Raw genomic sequence first — 23,944 nt, 5'->3', positions numbered from 1 at the left:
TTTGAAATCCTTGTGTGATGTGCATGGCAACTATTAATAATTTAGTCACACTGTGTACAACAGCTTAGGATTTCTGTATGCTGTAGGTGTTTTTAAACATTTAACAAATCTAGTGTTGAGGGTTGCAGCTATGTCCTCATTTTAATTTACTGGCATTTTGTTTAAGAATATTAATTAAAAAAACAAAAAACAAAAAAACACAAACAACAACCAAACAAAAAACAGTTAAGCCAAGCAGGCTACAGGAGCAATCAAGCTCAAATCAGGGCAGATGAACACTTATAATGGAAACAATGGCATCTGGGACATCTAGTTTCCAGGAAAACAAACCAATGGGATTAATCAGAGCACAGGCACAGATGCAGCCTACTTGCTTTTCTTGGGGAATTCAGGTTCACTGATTCTCCCAGGATAAAGGGCTATGATGTACGGTAGCTATTCATCTCTTATTTATTTAGCCTTCTAACCCACAGAGATGTTAGTTGTGCTGAGTGTCTGCACTTGTTCTAATGGAGTGGGTGTGGACTGGGGCTTGGACGTGCATCTTCAGTTGTCAGCAATGGGAGGTGCACATCCCCTCTCCAGCCCTGGATGCTCTCTGGCATCCTGCTGCCAGGAGCCAGTGCTCGGGGCCTCCCACACCACTCTGCCTCTGGCCAGGGCAACAGAAAGTATGATTTACTGTGGCTGACCCAATCCAAACAGGCACCAGGCAGTTTGACCTCCTTTCAGGAATTTCTCCTTCTCCTCCACGTGTATGTAGTGCCTCTAGCTGCTGCTGGATGCCACACAAGGCATTGATACATTAATCAGTGGGATGGATTCAAGGTCCTTTCTAATAACAGCAGTTGAAAGAAAAATAGAAATACTGGTTTTGGTCCTGTTTAATCAGTTTATACAAATGTTATGACCTACAGGTTGATTCTTCAGTTGCTTGGGCACTTGGACATTTTTAATGCAGTTTTATGAGTGAAACAGATAAGCTACTGATGTCCAGGACAGCCTGACACCCAGGGGCATGGGTTAACTGCCACAGAACTTTTGTACCCCAAACCAGCAGCTTTGTAAATCTTTTCCCACAGCCGACTGAAGAGCCCCTGCTGTGTGTAGTGTGTCTGATGACTTGCACCATGGCTCAAAACTAGACCGTAGTAGGCAGAAAGCATTTTTTTCGTTATCATACTATCCTTGGTTGCTGGCAAGTACTCATACTGGCCTCAGTCAGGACTCATTATTTTCTTGGCTGTCAGCCACCAGAAATACCAGTTGAGGAGGAAGAGTGGGATGATGGGTTTGCTAACAACAAGGAAAGAGCTGGAGGATAGCGGAGGATGCAGTTACCATCACCAGTGCTGGCACAAGAGGAAGAATAAGGGTGCTAGGATTTACACTGCCCTCTCTCTCACACAATCCATCTCGTCCCTTCTACTCTGTTCAAAGGTTATGTTATTTGTATTGCATTGCTGAGGTTTGCTTTAGTTCCAGGGCATTTTTGTTCCCAAATGTGGAATGGGCTACTTGGAGAATAGGGATTACAGCATAGCACAAAACCCATCTGGAGAGTCAGGCTCCGGAATCAAGCTAAGAAATAAAGAGATTTTAGGAAATTTGAAGAGGAGAGATGAAGTTGGAGAAAGGCTGTGCCAGACCTTTGCACTTCAGCTGGGTGCCACACAGGTAGGAAAGAGAGGTGTATGGATGTGTTGTAGTGGCACTTTATGGGATCGATGTTGGGTGCCACTATTTTTAGTTTTCTGTTAGCAGTCTGATAATTACAGGTATTCCCAGGAAGCACATACATGTCCCCTGATGCTGTCACCTGCACTAAAACCACTTCCCTGGCTATTGTTTGTTGTCCTTCCCTTAGCACAGATCTCGACACAGTTGTTGTTCCTGTCCTTGCTCTTTGCCAAATCGTGAAGAGCGGCGTGTGGTAAGCCAGGGTTCTCCCTCTTGAAGAGAAGCCCATGGAAACACCTGACAGAAGAACAAGAGAAACCTGTGAGATGTATTTTGAGGGATCTCTGGGACATGGTGGGGATGTAGCCACACCTGCCCAATGTCTCACACCCTTGTAAAGGGTCTACATGGGTGTTGAGGAAACCCTACCCAAGGGTCCATGCCTTCTTCTTTATATACCTGTAAAGACTTCGAAAGGCATCTGCTTGCTTTCTTTCTTACATATCTTCAGACATATCTTCTAACATATCTTCATAGAGGAAATACTAGCCCCAGCATTCTTTTGGGTTGAGGGATGTTATTCCCTCCAGTTAAAAACACGGTATATGGATGGAGAGGCAGCCTGTGGTCACTCTTAGGAGGCTTTCCTGAATGTGATGGCCTGGTGTCACTGCTTACACCATTGATATCCCTCTCACATCATAGGACAAGCCATACAGCATGGTATTCCTCAATAGCAGGATTTTCTGCACCTTTAGCTCAAAGAGCCACTTAAAATAAAATTGAGGGGAAGGAGGTTGCAAGACAAAGCAGTAAATAACCTCACCTCGTCTCCCTAAGGACATAAATCATGTAACAGCATGGGGTGCTTTTCAACCTTATCCCAGTTCAGCACGTGGCCATGCTGACTGGGCGAGTGCCCGGGATGGTGCTGGGCATTGCGTGTGTTCAACACAGGTCAAGCACTGGGGAGACCTTGGCAGCCACTCTTGCTGGCACTATTTCCCTCAAAGGATTAAACAGCTCCTGGCCTTAGTCCCTGCTGGTAATACATCAGCTAGATCTACCCCATTAATCTGAATCAAGCCATTGTTTTTTAAAATTTTTGTTTGGTGGAACTGCACAACCTACTCCCTCATGTGAAAAAAAAAGTACATTTTTTTTCTTACCCTTCTTAAGTTTTGCATGAAACAGTCAAGGGATTCTCACCAAATTAACTGGATTGAGTTTCCCCATATAACTCTTATACAGTAACTACACTCTTAAATTTCAAATCAGGACTTTGGGATGGAATAACCAGTAAAATCTAGTTTCTCTGTTTATTCGATTTAAGAAGAAGAGATGCAGGTGCCAACTGTCTTCTAGTGCCATTGAGCACATTTTTTTTATGGTAAAAACAGTGAGGTGCACTCTCCCAGCCCCCTTACAGCACTGAACTCTGCAGCAAACTTCTTTAATTTCTGGTCAACTCAGTGGGGAAACTTGTGTCTGGCTTCAAGTCTATCCTTGTAAAATACCCCACACAGAGGCTAGGGAGCACAGCACATGCAATACTCATGACAAAATTGATAAGCCTGGAGCACCTTTTGAGCTCATGTGTTAGTCCATTGCAAAAGCCACATGTTGGCCTACTAATTCTGTGCAAAGCTGTGTTTATGGAAATCTGTGTCAAAGATAAACTGTGAGGTTAATTAAAGCTGAAAGTGCTGGAAATCAAGGCTTGAATGGAAATATTTTTGAATGATAATATAAATGAAATGTTTAGGATATCTACATTAAATAGCCAGGACAAAGCACACTGAGATAAAAAAGATTCAGAGGGTCTTTTCCAAGATACTAGAATTGGATGTCTCTTGGAAAGCAGAACTGAGGTGAATTAAAACAGAAAGGCATGAGTGTGTCAAGGGCTACCATTAGCTTCATCCCTATGCTACAGCTTCACAAAGGGACCAAACATGGAGTTGGTTTTCCTTCAGAATTCTGAGTTCTCCCATAAAATCTCCAGCAAAGACCTACTCTCAGCCTAGTCCCTCACTGCAGTTAGTCTCACCCCTCTCCACCATCTCTCTCCCTTGCCCTTCTACTTCTGACCTCTGCCTCATACCTCTTCTGGTCCTTAGCTTTGTTTATTCCCCTCCTCTTTCATGCCTTGGTCCTGCCTCTATTGTGCTCCTTTGTATTCCTAGCCTTTAGATTTGCACAGGAAAGCTTGAAATGTTAGTACAAATAAGGCCAGAAAGCGCCTAAGCAGAATCTCATGTAGGTGAACTGAAAATATGCTGTATTATTTTTAAAAGTACAAAAATAGTTGCAATATAAACTCTTAGTATTGAAATGCCCAAACAGAAATTTCTAAATATATTGCATTGCATTCAAGAGTGTTTTATGTTAGCAGAGGAGTGCAGCAGAAAGCTGTCATTTAATTGACTGTAAATGTCTGGGTCTGGTCACTCTTCGGCCAAAGATTAATTGCATCCCTTTAGTAGCACAGTGGGGTCTGGGTTTCTGCCCCACCTTCTGCCACCCTCGCACAGAGATGGTGCCTTTCCCCACCAGCACATCCCTCCTGGCTTCTCTGCATAGGTTAGAGAGTGCTGAGTTTTCCTGGTAAGATTAACTGTTGCTGATTAGCATTTTTTTCCCCAGTGTTGTGATTCTAGGTGCAGAAATAAATATGTCTAGGACAGCTCCAGAAACCAAAAACCCCATGAGAGCATTAAGAATTTGTTGGCTCTGCCTGGGAACTTTGTGTATAAGGAAAATTGGCATTTTAGTTATAGACTGAGAAAGATCCTGCTTCATTCCCTTCTATGCATGCAAGAAAGTTACCTTTACTCCAATCACAGCTACCTACACACACTTGAGATCAGAATTAGGCCTTTTATTCTTCTGGATTATTTTCTCAAGGCTTCTCACACCTTTGGAAAAGGCTGACATTGGCCAGTGTCAATCTCAAAAAACATATTTTGTTGCCAAAAGTAAAACCTCAGCCAGCCAAAAAAACACTAAAACCCTGCCAAGATGGAAAGGCAATGTAACAATTATGGTTGGCAGAAAGGTTTCTTTTTATGAATGACTTATGTCTCAATTATGTTTGATTTTTCTGTAAGTTGCTCAAAATAAGGCGCTTACATGCCTGGCCCACGTAACAGGACCACAGAGAGGTCAAACATTTACCCCACTTGGAAGCCCCCTCACAACAGGCAATTCCACTTTGGAATGGGGACCGAAGAGGGCAAAGCACTGGAGGTCTGGTGGGGTAGGAGGAAGGAATGAGGTGGTGGGAGTTGCAGGAGGTCGGTGATCACTCACAAGCAGCAGACTCTCGTTTCTTGCCTGACATGAAGCCACACAGGCCGTATGCTGCAAGTTTGGCCGACCTCCGCAGCTCTCTGACAATTAACCTAGTTTAACACTGGCACTGGCAGCATGACAAGGATATTTTTCCTTGAGCTATTTCTCTGACAAATCTGCCAGAACTGGGCTGTCCTGCAACGTGAGGATAAGCACTGCTCTTGCAGAGCTCTTATGCCTGTCGTAGCTTAAATCCTGCTCTGAATACTGGTTGTGAGATCAGCCACAGCGCAGCTTGTTACACTGTAGGGAAGCAGACTAGCAGGTCTGAGGGTCTTCTTGGATATCTTTAACACTCTTAACCTTTTGGGGGAATCTGCCTTTAAGGTCCCCAGTCCACAGAGTAGCTAACTGCATTTCATGACCTTCTCCATGGTAAGGGCAATTGTCAGGAACTAGTACTCATATTCTGCATCTTGGCATGTGACAGCATGTCTGAACTGCCTCCTGGAGCCGTACAGTAATTGGGTGCACAAGGATGCCAACAAGCACAAAACTCAAACCCAGAGGTTTTGTAGTAACATGGCCGGCAATGTTGGACTAATAACATCCTGTGTGGCAGCGTGCAGGTGACTGCTTGGGGCTCCCCCTTTCAAAAGCAGGGTCCAGGCTGGTCCCTCTGTGTTGAACTGGTACCTCAGTGGAGGTATCTGTTAGTCAATGACATGTTACAGGTCATGGCTAAACCCCCACTACCACCAAAGAATTCCTGGTTTGGATCTGAACTCTGTTTTGGGATTAAGAAAGTGAACTGGTTTTGTAACATCTTAAAAAGCTGAATGAACCCCTTGGCCTCAGCCAAGTTGCAGCTGATAAAGGCAGCATATCTCCAGTGAATCCTTGGGCTCTCCCTAGAACATGCTTTATCCATTCATTTGGTGTATTGATTGACAACAGATTTTGCATACTGAGCAAGGCAAGTTCAGCAGCAGCCCAGTGAAACGGCTCAAGATTTCAACAGATGTACAACTTTTGCACAAAGAAAAAATTCTGTAAATCATCCATAACTTTTACATGGTGTACAATATTTCCTCCCCACATGAAAGAAAGTAGGCTGACTGTAACAGTGGGCAAGTCAAGTCATATATTCAGAAATTTTCTTTGTCATTTTGGTTGGATTTTTGCTGGCAGCATCCTCATATTTTATTGACAAAGTCTTGTTCTCAGCAGTGCAGGCAGACAACCAGATTTGTAACAATGAAACATTGCCATTGGCTGTATCTGCTCCCATTCTCTCTTTTAATCAAGGCACTGGGCTGAGTGTAGAGGATACCTGGGAGAGGAATAAGAAATCTCCATTGACTCCTCTGGTTTAATGGAGTTGTCTTGCTCCATAACATTGCTCTGACACATGGTATGAAGTAGGTTAAGGCAAGATATTTGCAGTTGCTGGAGCCATCTTAATTTTTATTTGCTCTTCTACTAAATTACAGCATGTTACTTATCTGAATAATGGAAAATAAGTGAACAAAATGCCTTTAGAGCTATAAATTTCAGCTACAAAATTCAATCATTAGTGTGTTACTTTGTAATTTGTTTTTTTCTGCTCAGCTCTCTTGAAATCATGTTGGCAGTTAGCAAGTGTTTTAGATCAGCAAGTCATTTCATGTGCATGTATTGTGAAGCTTATGCTCTGTCTTACGCATTGCAGTCCCATCATTCACTAGACAGGGTGCAATATATTTTTAATGCAGAATTTCAATATTTTAGCAACCTCTTAAATAGAAGGCAAGGGAAATCTGCTCCAAGGGTTGTGTTCTTCTTTCTCCTCTGCAGAACTTAGTGAATGGATAAGATTAGTAGACTCATGGCCTGGGTTTTTTGTGTTTTATTAAGAACAGACAGTACTAATTTTGAAAGTATAATTCAGGTATTTTCTTTTCTTCTCCCATATGTGATAAGCATTACTGTTAGATGTTATTTTTAACATCCAGTAAGCACTGGTGGTATTCCACTGGTTTTAACTTTCCTTCCCATGTAAAAGGAGTAGTGGGATGGTTTCATATAAACGTCCACAGAGACCTCTTCACTTGTAGATTTCATAATTCAACAGTATGAAAGGTCAGAAAACATCCCTTGTGGAGCAGGCATTTATGGAGAGGAGATGGACATGATTAACCAAGTCTGTCCTGGGACACCACTGGAAGCAGAGGGTGTACTGTGCTGCTGCTAATATATGAGGATGTGTAGGTTGATATGGATGAGCAAGGCTGTTTCTCTTGATATGTATGAACATCTTGTGCCAAGAGGCTAAATTACAGTCAGAAATAGGTGCTCTGTATGAAAAGCACATGTTGCAACTCAGCCCTTTGCCAGGCAGGTTTTGCAGTGGGAGCAGAAATCCCAGGAGTTTGTTGTGGCTTGCCCTGGTCAGCTCCCAAAGGAGAATCACCTCTGGTTCTGATTTAAACAATTGGCACATCTCTCCTTCAATCATGACTACCTGGTTTGTTTCTACAGTGGGAAGATGGCACTGCTGGAGTAAGGCTGCATAAGATTCTTTTTCAAATGCAGTGTGTATATTCTGGTGTTTCTTTTTTGTTTTGTTTTTGTTGTTTTTTTTTTTTTTTTGTTCTTGGTGCTGCTGTGTCTGAGGTTGTCATTAGGATCTGTTGAGGGGATGCAGAATTGAAAGTGCCAGTGGCTACTACTTTGCTCCAACCCAGGCTGTGATGGAAATTTTGATACAAATAATATTACTAATGATAATATTATTAAATCAGTTTAGCTATGCTGAGAAGGTTTTTCTGTGGATGCCCAGTGGTATCTACTGCAACCCATGCCCCTCTGCTGCAGCATGGACCCTGCCATTAGATTGGCAGAATCTTGTGCATCCCATACAGCGTCCAGTGTTGGGAGCATGCTGTGTTCTCAACATCTGCTTTCTACCTGCGTTGTGCTGTCATGGGTCAAAGATATGCCAAATAAATGTACTTTCCTTGGTGCCATATCTGTCAATTTTCTCAGTGTCCATTTTTAGATGGCATTTAAATTTTGCATATCTTGATGAATTTTAGTGGATTGAATGTGTGCAGTTTCTTGCAAATGTGCTGCTTTCAGTTTCTTTCCTCAGAGGAGATTAAATTCCAGTACATTTTTTATTCTTCCAAGGCATGAGTGTAATGAAGTTGGACAGTAATGGTTGCTGCATTTCAGTTTTATTCTGCTCTTTCCTCAGTAGCCTAAGTATCTGTAAGTTTGAAGGCACTTACAGTTATGGTCTTTGAGTTCAAAATAAATCAGAAGAGAACAGACCAAAACAGGACACTGCATCTAATAAGATATATTGTATACATATAAACTTGCACTTAATATGTTGAGCTGAGAAAGCAAACAAATTCAGCCTTGCAGATCTGCCTTTTATGTTATCTAGGCTCAAATAATAGTGAAGTGACCCAAGTGAACAAAAGAAATTCATGAGGGGAGGCCAAGACCGAGTAACCTTCTTCTGGAGCTGATGAACTGTAATCCATACCAGATATTAAAAAAAAAAAACATTTGCACCTGTTCCATTTACCTCACAACAAAATGTCCTGTCCTCGTCTCCTCTTCTTGCCTCTCCTCGGCAGTAGATGTTAAGTTGCATCCTTCATATTTTTGCTAACTCAGTATTTGCAGAGAGGTTAACAGTCTCTTTCTCAGAGAGAAAATGCATTTCACAGATTTTCTTTTTTTTAAGGGCTGCTAATTGGTGCTCAGATCTTCCTGTGCTACATGTCTCCTCTGGTTTTCAAATCTCCAGCAAACAGAGGTTGACAACCAACACAAAAAATACCGTAGTGATTTTGTGCCCTGTGGTGCTTTACAACACCAAGAGGACTCACAGCTGACAGTAAAAAGGGTCTAGCCTGTGATGAAAGTGTTTGATTTGTTCGCATGTTGGGTAAAAATAACAGTTTACTCTTAAATAGGTGCTTATCTTTTTGCGGTGCTACGTAAACTCTCTGGATGCTACCTGCCAAGTACGAATTGGCTGCTTCTGCCCTATCTATCTTTTAAGAAAAGATGCAGGGTGAGCTTTAAATAGGTTCTTCTGTGGGTTCTCTTGACAAGACTTGTAAAGCTCATTTAGTTTCTGTCATCATCAGTACCAGGCTGTGTTTTGGTTTCTTTAGCCATTTTCCATGTGACTGCTTCTGGCTACATTACATCTTTGTCTTTCTCTTGCTTCCTCTAAATTCCTATTTTGTTTACAGCTCTTCTTTTGCCTCTTGCCTCTCCAACACTTCCACCCCACTAGGTCCAGCTATACTAAAGGATCAAGGTTATCAGGAAAGCATGGCTTTGAACACTGAACAGCATGACAGCAGCATGTTTCTTCTGTCTGGTAAAGGAGAACTGCTCTTGGGTGCCCTTGGGTTGAACTGTGAATAGAGATCACCAGCTGTCATTTCAAAACATCTTGAAGCTGGTAGGTTCAATCAATCAATAGATGGACACTTCTGCTGGGGCTGCACAAGCCATGTCCTCATTGTTGTAGTGGTGGCAAGACCCTGTCTGCCACCCATGTCCTTCTCTCATCTCTGTAATAGTGAAAGAGTCGGTGAAAGGACAATTCTCTTGAATGTCTTGTCTTGTTAAAGAAAAGGAAGAAAAAAAGAGAGAAACTGGCTGACTTGATCTGTCAAGGACCCTTGTGGTTGACTCCAATGGTGCTGAAGACACCAAGCCTTCTGCCCTCTATTACCTTGCACTGTTGCAGCACTGCAAAACTCTGAGCTGATTATGTTTCTTACTTTAAATTTATGGATTAATGTATGAGTAATGTATTGTGAATTTAAGCTGTAGAACTTAACTTCAGCGAAACATGTGGAGCTGAAGGCTAAAAGCAAGGAAATCTTTATGGGTTGACCAGATTTGCTAAGACTCCCTTCATACTACTTTCACTTCAGCAGTCTCAGTGAATTCTAAACATTTGTCTGTTAGACTAAACATAGGTTAAGGCAGGCCATGGAAATAGCTCAGTTGAAGAGCTGAAATCTAATCAGAGTTTTATCAACTGATCCTCTGCCTAGTTAAATTACCATCTGGACTGAAATTCTTAAAAGAGTTGCAAATTGTCCTACAAAACCCCCTACAAATGGTGAGAATAAAACAAGCCAAAAAAAATAGGGGTCATAAGTTCTCTCCCGGTGTAATTCAATTCCTCTTGCTTAGTTGATTTGTTTAGTTCCAGAACCTTGCTCTAGTTGTTCTGTCTGCTATTCCAGTACCCAAACAGAGGATACTATATATAGAAGTTATGAAAACAGCCATATCAAAGTGCTTGATTTTTGCCTCACTTAGTTCTATACAGGTATTACTCTACTGACTTCAACAAATTACTCTCTTGAATTTAATTTGAATTAATTTGGAAGAAAACAAGGTTTTGCATACATGGGAAAACTTCTGCTTTTCATACCTATAGAGCAGAGAGATAGAATAGCAGAGATACAAAATAATACTTTTGAGAAAGGAGCGTCTAACCACTCTAATTTACACCATGTGGTTTTTAGCAGAAACATAAATTTTAAAAAACAGAGCATCCCTTGAGAGCATGTGGGTGAATGAGTTGAAACAATATGAATAAAATGTCATGGACTCCAGCTTCTGCAATCTTTGTGACAACCTCTCCCTCCCTCAAAAAACACACACCCCTGTGTGGGAGATTTGTAAAACCTCAGACTTCACTTCTCCTGTCCCTTGTGACAATGGTAGTTGTATGACAACAGATCTTATAAAACAGTGACTTTTCTCACGGTTTTCATTTTTTGGTGAAATTTATATCCCTGCATTGGCAAACACAAATTCCATGACTTTAACTCTGACCAGAAAGTCCCTTTGGAGAAGCATGTTTTCAGGAGAATAGCAGACTCGGGATAAAACTGACCCACTGCTGAATAGTCACATCTGCTGCTGAAGGGCCAGGGTACAGAAAGGTCCCTGTTTGTCTCCAGCTCTGAAGTCTGTAAGTCCTTGTAAGGCCCATGCATGCCACCACAGAAGGCTTCTAGGGATTTAGGGGTGAACAGAATTGCTGCCTATCTTACAAATTACTGAGGAAGCTGTATGGCATAGCTATAGAGTGAGGATTAATCCTGGTCCCCTCTCACCACCTCTCATTGACCATAGTAATGGGGATGAAGTAGGAATCAGTTTGACATATCCATTTCACCTCAGTGTGCCAGGCATAAGGAAGCAGAGAGTTCAGGTTTGACGTTCTGTTTCTATTGACTGAAGGGAAATTCTTGGCTTACGGTTTCTTCATTCAAAATCTTCTGTGTGATTTTTTCCCTCATCTCCTGGTGGTGTCTGGGAGTGAGGTAAGTGTGGTACCATGTGACACACCTTCCTTTGTCTGTCCTCCTTCCTGAGGAGGCTGTGGACACAAAGGAGGACAGGAGATAGCACATGTCCATCTGAGACCTGCTTTGGCTTGCTGCATGGGCATGAACTGGCAGTACTTCAAAACAGCCTTGAGATAGTGTTTTGCCTCTGAAGGTATGTGACTGACTTCCTGCAGAACCGAGGAAAAACAGAATTTTGCTGTTTTCTCTGGGACAACTGGCCCAAGGGGGCCAGAAGAGACACAAGAAGAGACGTAGAGTCATGGGTATTACCTGAAATCCTCCTGGGACATTCTGTAGATGTGTCAGTGACTGAGCAGGAGAGGGCTCATAATCTCAGCTGCTGCATCTACACTGAGACACAGCTGTGCTCTCTGTAGAGAGAAACAGAGAAATTGGATGCCAAGTAATTTCATAATTTACATGTCTGATTTTCAAATAGAGTTTGTTATTTGGAAAGTTAGTTGGGCCTGGCTTCCTGAACAAAGTTTTCAAGAAAAGCTTGAAACCGTGTGAAGTATCATTCTGGAACCACCTATTGTTCTTTCTGATGATGACAGCTCTCTCGGCACCTTTTTTCCCCCTCTCTGACATTTCCACAAAGAACAGCTGTGCTGCTTACGGTCCCCTGTGCCAGGGAAGCAGTTGCTGATGTAATCCTCCCCTCCCTTCTGGCTGCTTTGCAAAGAGTGCTTCTTCCAGGTCTTCTAAAACAGTCACATTGCAGAGAAATGGTCCTCACCCTTTGAAGCCATTGGTGACTTGTCAGGTCCAGGGCTGAGCACAGAAGTTCAGGTGACTCATGATTCTGCATCTTTAGCAACATGTGGATGCAGTGACATATTTAGTAACACATGTTACTAAAGTCCCAAACTCTTTTGTGCTTTTAGAAGGTAAATGAGTGTTACTTTAATTCTCCTCTCTCCTTTTTGATAGAGATGCTGAGCGAATAAAGTGCTGTTCCTACAGTTAGGACTTTGTGGCAATGCTTTAAGTCTTACTGCTTTTTGTGCTATGGTAGTTTAAAGAGCCAAATCCTGTGTTGTGGGAGATATTGGAAAAAAAAAAAACCAAACATATTAAGCAAAAAGGACCTTTTATTACATATTAAACAAAGCTAACTTAGCAACTAGTTTTCAAGATGTGGCATACTGAGGGGTAGACCCTGTCTCTCAAAGAGACCCAGGCTTGACCAATGAGGCATTTGGTGTCCAGGAGAAAGAGTGGTGAAGAAAGGGTGGGAATTACTCTAGAAAGGTGGTTTGTACACACAGGGAATCCATAATAAAGTTGGGTGTGAAGTGACAATACTGTTCTTATTCTAGGATAGCTTAATCTTACTCTGGAATGGGTATGTCTGCAGGGAAGCTATTATCTGATGTGTGCGTCTACACATATAATATACATAGTGTGCCTGAGGTATCATTCCACAAGCACCACAGTAATCATGTACTTCCCTGTTGCAGACAGCCCCTAGGAAGCAGCACCATCTCTGTAAACTGCATGTAGTTAACCTTTGCAGAATACTTTGTGCTCCATTTTGGAAGGTCATCTTAATGCCAGTATCTGAAGTACTCAGAAAACCCTGCAACACAGTGCTGTAGCATCTTCAATTAGATTTTAAAGAAAAATAAAATAATTTTCCATGAGGCTGGATGTTCTGTTTACAATTGCTAATTGTTAGGTATTTATTTACTTTTCTTCTTCCTTCTTTTCTCTCTGCATTGCAGTCTTATAAACACACAGTGCTGAGTATCTGGCTTTGCCCTTCAGGAACCAAACTTGCTTCAGGGCAGTTAAGGAAGTTCCTCAGAAGCTGAAGATAGGTAAACTGCCAAACACCGGTCTAAGACATTGTGAAAAATTACTACAGAAACGCATGTCTCAATTTCTAATATAAATATTTAAATGCACTAAAAATTTTGTTTAGTCTGCCTATCCCTTTTTTTTTTAATCCTCAGTGTCCATGTCAGGCTGAGGTGGATATTTTATAACCAGTGGGAAATTTCTCATTCTATCTGTTACACTATTCTCTATTATATGGCTTGTCAAGCCATCTGCATTAACAGCGTGCTGTGTTTATATTTACACGAAGCAAGTAGGATTTGTTTTATGTATTTCCCAGTCAGGGCTGCAAACATGTCCAATGCCCTCAGCATGGTGCTGTCGACTGTACACTAGTATGCATGTCCAGCTGGAGATCCTGTCTTTTGATGATGGTTTGGGTCACCTTGAGGGATGCCTTTGATGTGAAAATTAGCAGAGGATGAGGCATGGCATAAGCATGCTGCTGGAAGTTAGATTGCCAGCTGCCTTCTGAAGGACCAGGGTCATCTCAGTCTGAAGAAGACAGATGTAATTATCCCCATCTCAGAACTGATAATGAAATGACATCATTTCCAATGCCACCTTGGTTTTCCTTCAGGGAGTCCATCATTACTGCTAGCAAGACCCAAGTCTACTTAAATTGTGACGTTAACAAAATCACAGCCTGGGCTGGAACAGCCTCAGGCACAGAGGCTGTCTGAGTCACCCAGATGCCACAAACTGTCACACAGAATTCACAGTTTGAATTCATTTCAGGACAGGCTGTCGCACAGCAGCCTCAACCCATTTTGTGGGAGCAGCAAGGTCAGGCAGGATGTTCCTTCTAGGGCAGCAAGAACAAGGCCACTGTCCTGTATTACCCAGGGAAATATAATTTTAGCCCATGCTCAAGGTTCAGTACTCCAAACCTACTGCTCAGATTTCCCCACCGTGTTCTAAGTGCCCAGCTGTACACATGATGTTTATATTTTAAAATTGAAAGCAAGACTAGTCATTAGAGCTTGAATATTGAAATTTCCAAGGCCGCAGTGTTGTAAAAGGGAAAGGAAACTGCAGCTTCCTGAAGAAGATGTATTTTTTATTCTGTTTCCAGTACTTTAGTTGGATGAATACAAAAGTTAATGTGTTTTGTAACAGGACAGGATGAAAGGACTGCCTTTTATCCTGAAGAGGCTTTTTAAAAAATTGAATAATTAAAGAAAAAAAAAAAAAAAAAAAAAAAAGCAGACAGAAAACATCCAGTATCTGAATGGGGCCTACAGGGAAGCCAGAGAGGGACTCTGCCAGGGACTCTTGTGATAGGACAAGGAGTAATGGGAACAAATTGACAGAAGGAAATTTTAGGTTAGGTATAAGGAAGGAATTTTTTACTTTAAGGATGGTAAGACACTGGAATAGCTTGCCCAGGGAAGTTATGGATGCAAGCAGTGTTCAAGGACAGGTTGGATAAGGCCTTGAACAGCCTGGTCTAATGAAATGTGTCCTTGTCCATGGAAGGTGGGGTTGGGACTAGATGGTCTTTTAGGTTCATTCCAACCTAAACCATTTTATGATCTTCTCTTATTTATACAATGCAAAAATAGCATGAAATCTGAGCAATTAAAAGTGACTAAGAAAACCTAAAGAAACATAAAACATCTGTAAACTAAGGAATATAAAGAGCAACAGCCTGAGAAAAACTGGTTTAAAGGAAGGTACAGAGCAAAACTTGTTTACTCCTCCTACTTTTTTTTCACAGTGAGTACAATTGTTCACTGGAACAACATCTCCAGGGATATAGTAGAGTTCCCATCACTTACGGTTTTCAAGATGCATAAGGCTAATCACCTCAGATAAAAGTTTTATCACTCAAAGTTTTGGAGAGGATGCTAGATAATCTCATCTAGGCTTTCTCTCCTATGAAAGGTTGGACAACATGATCTGTTGGGGTCTCTTCCAGCCTAGGCTTTTCTATGATTTTATGGTACTTTTTTTTTGTCAGAGATACACATTTTGTGTTGTTGGTAATATGGTACCCACTTCTGACATCATCTCTTGTTCTTAAGGTTGAATTATTGCTTGCACTATAATTTTTGTGTTTTATTCCTTGATCCACCAGTTATATCCTGGTGATCTGGGAACACAATACACAGTTTTCCAGAGAGGTTCTCAGCCCATATCTGAAGACTCTAAGGCCAGTTCTTCAGCTTCAGACTGAAGACAGGTTTATGTGCCTTAATGTAAATTGCCAGACTTTCCCCAAGATACTGACTGGACTAAAAGGGGAGTGCCTTTCCTGTGAACTCTCTCAAATGCAACTGAAAAGCCACAACAGGCTCTGAAGCAGGACTCAGTTTCTCCTTCCCTATGTGCCAGTTTTTAAGTTGGATGCAGCATTGGTCTCCTACTTGCTTAATTCACCTCTCAGAATAAGCTTCAGTGGGAGGAGCAGAAATCAGACTTATCCCAAGCTGAGCTTTAGTGGTTTGAACACTCCTGAAAACTGAGGTGGGAGGGTGTGAGCTCCTTCAGCCTCCTCTGCCAAGTAAGAACTGACAGTGGTCTGCATCCAGCAGGAGGGAAGCTGCACCACTGCTCTCTTGGGTGCTTTTCATGATATTGAACACAGCACTGCCTGTAGGTGCCTATCTGGGGAGAAGCGTGAGTGGGTTGGGCTTTTTTTTTTTTCAGATTTGGGTAAAGGAATTCAGGTTAAAAGTATTTCTGATAGTTCTGTTATAAAAGTGTGTTCCAAAAAGAATAAATTTTTACAAATTTTACAGCATAAGTGAGCATTTCCTACTACATGAGATTTCAGGAGACTATAAACAACATTCCAGCCATACTTGTGCTGTGGCTGGATTTGGACTTTCTGAAGCCCTTAAATGTTTTTATAATGTGTGTTTATTTTGATGGATGGGTGAAATATCTCACTGAAATATCTCATATTCAAGTGGGTGGAACCCATAAAACACAAGCAGTGAAGATTTTTGCATGCCAAATGGGTCTGGGGGGATTTGTTCTGAAAACTGGCTTGTGATGTCCCTCTGATCCACCCTCTTCTAATCATATGTGCAAAAGAGAAGACTGCAATGCAGTTTACTTATAGGGCTGATTTGGGGTCCTTGTTGAATATTAGACATCAGATTTTATAAGAATATGGGAAACATTTGTGGCATTTCAAGAAGCTACTTAGTTGTACTGGCAGAGATGTTTGCTTAAGACTCAGACGGTGATCTGACAGGGATCTCTGTGGTTTTTCAACTGCTGAGGTGTGCTGAGACCTCCTTTTGTTGTGACCTTCCCTATGAGGAAGCAAAAATGTGTTTAGAGAGTGATATATACCAAGATGTGTTAGCAGTATAATTATCTGTGTTAGCAGATATTCATGCTGACCTAGAAGGGATCTTATGTGACTTTTGGGTCACAGTGGTCAGAGACAAATGCCACCAGAGCTAGGCCTGTGGATGGCTGTCCACAGCATGTTCTGTGAATAAGATTGTATAAAGACACCATTTATTATTTGCTGGATGTAGCTCCATTATTTCTTATAATTTCAAATATTAGTGGAGAACATAGTAGTAAAACCAAGCTTTGGGCTGAAAACTTCCTGAAACTGAACACAGTGTTCTCTTTTTATTCTATCTAGAGACTTATGGGCATGTGTTACTTGTCTTTGCCAACAGAAGCCTCACACCTGCTCTCAGTAGTGCTGGCTTGCTGAGTCTGTGACACAGCAGATATTGTAATTAGTTTTCTTTTAAAAATCAATGCATGCTAAATATGTGTAAATTCAAAGTTTCTGTCAGTCAGGCTTTTCTGTCTGTAGCTGCAAGAATTCGGGTTAAGCTGATCCTGTCAACCTTGTTAAAAGCCAACCCCATTTGTCCCATTGCAAACATATTTTGCTCACTGCATCAGACAGTTTTTATAGCATAGGTGGGGATAGTAGGAGGGGAAGACAATGCTGAGATATTAAGTTCCAGGAGACTAGTTATACCTGTTGAAAATAATCCGGTGATCAAAAGAGCGAACAATAAACATGAAAAACATCTGAACAATAAACGTGAAAAGCATATGAATCAACAGATTGAATGCTTATTCTTAATATTAATTATATGTGTACCTACATAATTTGAAAAATGTAGTGTATTGGATTGAGAGTATTGGATTATGAGTATTGGATGAGTGTATTGGATATGAGAAAGAGCATTGCAATGCCTCAAGAATTCCTTTGTCTTTGCACTTGTTATTTTTGTCACAGATAACCTGATTTTAGCAGCAATTTTTGAGCCTTTGTGTATATATGCTGTGATTTTACTTAGGCTCATTTTTTAGTTAATGTTCTAGATTAGGAATGTTTTTAGTGATCCTGCTGCAGCTTCATTATATACCATCTCAATTCCTAATGTAAAAAGGTTGTATTATCATTATTTTATTAGTATGAGGCAAAATCAGTGGTCAAGATTACTGGCTGAATGCTAGCTCTTTGAGTGGTCTTGGATGGATGTGAAAAGCAGATATGAAGCTCAGAGCTGCTCATGGCAGGTCTTATGTTGCTTTCTAAATACCCAACTGATACACATTACTTGTGATCCCTCCCTTATGCACAACTTCTGTAGGTAGAAGAATGTACAAATATTGCTAAGAACCTACATTTTCCATGAAGAAAACTCTCTTTCTAATTTGTGTTTTCTCATTTTCTTTTGGAAAAATGTTTCAAGTTCGACTATTCTTGAAGTAGTAAAAGCTGAATCTTTTAAGTATGTTTTATAGGTAATGCTACGATTCTGAAAAGTGATGAAAAGTCTTGGTAAATTTTTCATCAAGCTCCACTTCTACTGAAGTCAAAAGGAGTTTTTAGTACTTCAGTACTTTAATACAGCACTTGGACAGGATTAGTGGGTTTAAATAATGTATTATTTGTTGAATGCTATAAGTATTACAAGCCATCAGCAAGGTTTACAGGTTCTCACCAGCTCAAAACTGCTAGTCCCATGTGTCTTGTTTTTCACTCTTATTTTGTTCTGAATCTCCTAATCAAGTGCTCATAGGTCCCTTGCTGTGTCAATACCTGAGCACCTACCAGGAATAAGAGATAGTGTGCTACCTCTGTTTTTCTTGCTTGTGTCAGCTGGTGTGAGTAGATTGCATGAGATATGTAGATCATTCTTTGGGAGCTTCAGTATCTAATTAAGTTCAGTATAAATAAATATTGCTGTTGTTTTGTATCACACAAGATCTCTCTGGTACTGTACCTCTGGCCAGTATCTTCTCTGTTATGACAAATGTTTATTTAGCAGTAATGTAGGCAAATTAGTTTGTCTGTAATCTAGGAGTAAATAATGAATGAGACTGACTGCAGTCTTCCACCCTGCTTAAATCCTCAGTTTTGTGACTCCAGGTCTACTTGTGTTCTACAAGCACTACATTTAAAGGCAGTACTGGAAAAGGTAGAGGCTCTAGAAGGAAACCAAGGCTATGCCTTATGTGAGCAGTGGGAACAGTCTGCTGATGTCTTTGTGCATTCTCAGAGCATTTGTGACTTGAACATGGGGGAAAGGGGCATAGAAGGTGAAGCAAAAGCAATATTCAGAAAGTCAATTGTGAATATTGGCTTCTCTAAAGAAGTGTTATGTTAAGCAAAAACAAGGTGTGCTAACCTGTAAAAAAGAGTTTAAAAGCTGGGGTGCCAACTTGCCCATCTCAGCTCTCTTTAGCAGTTTACAACTCCATTCTCCTGTATGTAAAACAGTTGAAATTTGTTGTATTGCTTTAAGATTAGAAATTGAAATTATAATCCCACCTTGAAGAAAAATCAGTACAGTTGTGGTTTCAAAATCATCAGTGATAAAATAAGGGCCTGAAAGAAGTGTCAGGAGAGAAAGAGAACATGATCTGGACCAACAATTTGTACTTAGTCCCAACAATAACGGGGATCATTGCACAATAATCCCAGCCATTATCTTTGTCTGCAATTGCAGGCAACTAATGTTGTTTACCAATTTCTTCCAGTTCCTGTTCCCATGATAGATGCTAATGGGCCTTTTAAAAGATTTCATAATAGAAGCTCAAGATGGTGGTTGAAATACAACTTTCTGAGTTTTAAAGAGAAGGTAGGGAAAAAATCCTAAACGTGACCTCATGTTAGATGATACTTTGCTGGCATGCACATGAAATTTAAGCTCTACATTATATTGAAGATTAAAAATGTGTTCCAAGTTCTTTGAACTCTCTTGAAAACTAATAGGAAATAAGGAGATACCCCCTTTTTTCAGTATGAGCAGTCAAATATGAAATAGTTATTTGGTTTTCATTGAATGCTTGTTCAGTTTGTGTCTGACACCAAGTTTTTGTCCATTGGTAGTTTTGGGAACTGTGAGGTCTGAACTCTGAACTGTAATTCAGTTCTTCATCAATGTAAAATAGTTTTAAGGGCCTCAAATATGATGATGAGCCATGCTTGCTCCTCCTTCTCAGCAGACAAATCCCAGAAATGGGAATATGTCACTATAGCTGAAGACTAAATTGTAATTATCAAGAATGCTCAGTATTTTTTTCCTCATATGCTTAGAAAGTCTTACCTTTTTAACCTATGAGAACTACAACTCCTTTTTCTACTGGTGGACCCAAATTCATACAGAGTAGTTGATGTGGAAATATAAGTATACAGACACTCCTGTGCACGTTCCTTATATAATGCACAAATATATTTTGTTTGACAGCACCTTAGTGCAAAAGCGTTGTGAAAATGACAGCCCTTCCCTGGGGTCAGATCTTTACAGAGAGGACAAAGCACAGTTTTAGGCTTTGTTAGTAAGGTAGTTTTCCAGAATTTATTGAGTTGTGATATCTTCATTAACACAAAAATTGTGGAAAAAACCCTTAGGAAACCATAATGGGAATATGCAGAAATTAAACTGAAACAGATAAATATGTGAGAGTTTTTCCTATCTGGTGGGAAAGTATTTAAGCTAAATAACTTTAGCTTAATACAATAAATATTATGAGGACCTTTATAAATATTTAGAGACTAGTAATGCAGAAATACAGAACCACTAAATCTATTACGTGCTTTTACTATGGCAAAGGTCTCTGGCTGACAATACAGAGCAAATAACATGAGAAAATCTCTCTGACAGCTAGACAGAGAAGCCATTTGCCTCATCTTAGTTTCTATCATAGCTATTTCTGTGCTGACATGGAGAAGAGCACTGTTTATGGAACTGTAGGAAGGAATTGCTGATCCTCAGCCCTCCAGAGGCAGCAGGGATCATGCCACAGGCCCATGCTGCCCTCCCAGCCAGCCCTGATGCCCCAGGTGTCAGGAAGTTGTCTCTTAAAGGCTTTTGTTTACAGGGTTATTGAAGAGAAAAAGCAGTAGTAACTGGGACAATTTCCCACTTAAGTGAAAAATATGCATTTTTTTCTCCAAACAAGATGGCAAAACTCTGACACTGATGGGATCATCAGGGAGAGAATACCCAAGTGCATCAATGCCAGGGTACAGAGTGCACAGAACAGCAGTGGCAAGCACCTGGAAATACTGCTGGCATTATGAAATTCAAGTGCAGGTGCAGATCAGCCTATTTCTAGTTGCCTGCTTAGATATGGGGTTTGCAGCCTGTCTTTCAGCAAATGTTCACTGGAAACTGTAATCCAGAACTCTAAGCTCTCCTTTTTATATGGCTCATTTCCTTCTTTATCAATATTGAGTAAGGTTTAATGTAGGCAGGGCCTTCTAGCCATAGCTGATGATTACAGTAGCTTGAGGATTGTTCTTGACATGAGACAGCTCTTTATAAAAAGTGGAAAAGACACATGCATTAAAAAAAAAAATCAGGTACTTTTCACACAATTATGAGTATTGGATGAGTATTTCACACAATTATGGTATTGGATGAGTATTGGATGAATTGGAATATTCCTGCAAGTTAATCCTTGCAGAAACTCAGAATTACCAAGGAAAAATAATTTCTGTGAAGTGCTCTGTTCCAGAATTAATTTCCCTACAAAACAGAAGAAAAAAAAACAAAAAACAAAACAAAACAAAACAAAGCAAAACAAAAAAAAACACAACAAAAACACAAACAAACAAACAAAAAACCAAACAAAAACAAAAACAAAAAACAACAACAAAAAGGAGAAATTTTGTACATAGGACCAGGACTCACGGAAGCTAATTTTCTGAGCAAGGATGTTATAATCAGGTTCAAAGGGCAGTAGGGTAGTGATCACCTTCACTGCCAAAGATATTGGTGTCTCTGATTTCTTAAGCACCAGTATGGTTGAACTGGATGGGAGACCATGTATTTGCTGCATTTTAGCTTGTAATTGTAGCATGGATATAGAGGGAGTTCAGGTGCCTTGCTTCTTTTTTGTATTTGACTCCATTTTCTTGGTGTATTTCCTGGCAAAAGTGAGACCAGAAGAGTTGGTATTAACCCTGTCTGAGAATTGATCAAGTCACTTCACTCCCTTGTGATGGAGTTTCAGAAAACTTTAGAGTTTAAGTGGTTGGCCTAAAATCCTTGTGGTTGGTGTTTGGGTTATGTTTGGACTACTATCACTGCTAAAGCACGGTGTGAATGGTTCCTGTGGGGCAGGAATTGTCAATACCTTCTTGTGAGTCAACCTCTCCAATTAAACCCCGTGTCTCCTTTCTTCCCAGGCACAGCAGGAACCTCTCACCAGGGTCTCACAAGCGAGGTTATCAGCAACAGGTTATCCAGGATGCTCCTGGTTGATCAGCTTTGGTTTCTCCATCATCCTTTCCACTGGATTAGTTTATGGGTACTAGAGCATTCAGGGAGTTTGTGTAACAGAGGTATGGCACACGCTGTTGATACTTTGGACCTCAGCTTGTGTCAAGATCAAATTACACAGGGATGAGGCTTCTTGCAGTGAGACCATAGCTGAAACATACTTGTCTACCCTGAACAGGGTTTAGCTATGGAACAGCAATGACAGCCCATTATGCAGTATTTTCTTCTGATGGGCAATCTTAAGTGCTTTGTATTGTATACAAATATTATATATTATTCTTAGTTACATTCCAACAATGTGTCCGCTGCTTCTGCACTAAAGCAAAACAGTGCAAAATATCAGGGGTGCTGGAAGTGAAGCTGAGAAAACACTACTGGAACTGGGCAGGAGAGGGGTCCTGCTCTGTTTATTTGTGTTGGGCCTGGGTCACTACCACCGTGACTCTTCAGATTCCCTCTTTTCCCCTGTTTCACGCCCAGGCAGAGATTGTGAAGTGATACAGAAGGGAGGGAATTTTTAAGAACACATGCATTATAAATCATAGGATTATAGAATGGTTTGTGTTGGAAGGAACTATAAAGATCATCTAGTCCCAGTCCCCCTGCCATGGGCAAACATAATTTTTTTTTTTTTACCTGTGAAATTGTTTTATTTAGATCACTAGAAGAGAGGTGAAAAAATCCATGTAGTTGTCCTTGCTTATGTTTTGGCTTTACATTTTTTCCCTATGTCATCCTGGGTAATTGAAATCCTTGAGGTCAATCTTACTTTCAATTCCTCCTTTGCTGGGCAAGTCAGGGATGATGCAAGGAGAACTGTCTTTTCAAACCACTGTTTTAATTTGAATTTCAAATGATGTGGATATGTTTCTGTTGGCCTTGAGTTTAACTGAAGGCTGTTTTTATGAATGGTAGGACCAAGTTAAGGCTGCCACAAGGTTTTGGATCTCCTTGCTCCGGCTCTTGGGATGTGCTGCTCTTGAAGCCTGGAGTGCAGAGTGTCCCTCAAGTGTGGAACAGGGTGCAGGGCAAAGATTGCCCTGTGGCTGCCAGTGTTGATACCAGCCAGAATTGCAGCCCTGGGTGAAATCTTAGCAGCCACCACTGCTCTCATACTGCCCAGTGGTTAGCTCATACCAGTATATCAAACAGTAGATATCTGCTTCATAAAAGTGGCTGTGCAAACAGAAGAAACTATTTTCTCAGTTTCCTCTATGCACATAGTGACACTACTTTAATGGCACGAACTGTACAACACACATTATTCATGTATGTTTATCTCTCTGGGGTTTGGCCTTCAAATTATTTCAGTATCGTACGGCTGCACGGATGTACTCGCTGTCCAGCACAACTGAGAAGGAACATAAATATGTACTTCACCTTGGCCTGCAGACAGTGTTGAGTTCACTTTCTGACTGCCTATGTTAATCAGGTATCCCACTCTTCCAGCTGCAAATCAGACATTGTGATTAATACTCACAATGAGAGAGCTAATTACTGCTGGCATGTAGCTGTTTTATGTTTCTCTCTTTTCTGGGAGCCAAATCCAACCATATGGAAAAATGTAGCTTAAACACTATAAATATGATTCCACTTAGACAGTCATCTCTTCTGTTTTCTGTTATCACAGCAGTGTCAGCACAAGCAAAACAATGAAAGTGAAGAGATGCTGTTGCAAATTTTATTACAAGTTTGAGGTCTTGGGACTTTTTTTCCTTCTTCAAGGACACTGTGTTAATCTGAGGAAAGAGGTCTTGATTTGTGTTCATTTATGCCTGCCACAATTATTTAAGAAATAGCTTCAGTGATCATACTTGAAGAGCTCTGGTTCTTCTTTAACTATTTCTGGCAGCGCTAGAAAGATATGCTTTGTGCTTTGTATCATGACAACTTGTCTTCTCCAATAAGCCACATCTTAAACTGTGTCAGTCCTCTCCACATTCAAAGTAGCTGTCTTCTGTTCATTGCTGTTGAAATAAAGCTGTTGACTGTGTGTCTGCAGTGCAGCCAGCA

At 40.8% G+C, this 23,944-nt stretch overlaps 1 protein-coding gene across 2 annotated transcripts in view; it reads left to right on the top strand.

Moving 5' to 3' along the window:
- The window catches only part of LNX1 (ligand of numb-protein X 1), a 66,420-nt gene that overhangs the window by 5,284 nt on the left and 37,192 nt on the right, over window positions 1-23,944 (top strand). The window lies entirely within an intron of this gene.

Source organism: Vidua chalybeata, chromosome 4 (assembly GCF_026979565.1).
Source record: "Vidua chalybeata isolate OUT-0048 chromosome 4, bVidCha1 merged haplotype, whole genome shotgun sequence".
NCBI lineage: Eukaryota > Metazoa > Chordata > Aves > Passeriformes > Viduidae > Vidua > Vidua chalybeata.
The sequence above is the reverse complement of the archived record's forward strand: the minus strand, read 5'-3'. Positions and strand labels throughout refer to the sequence as shown.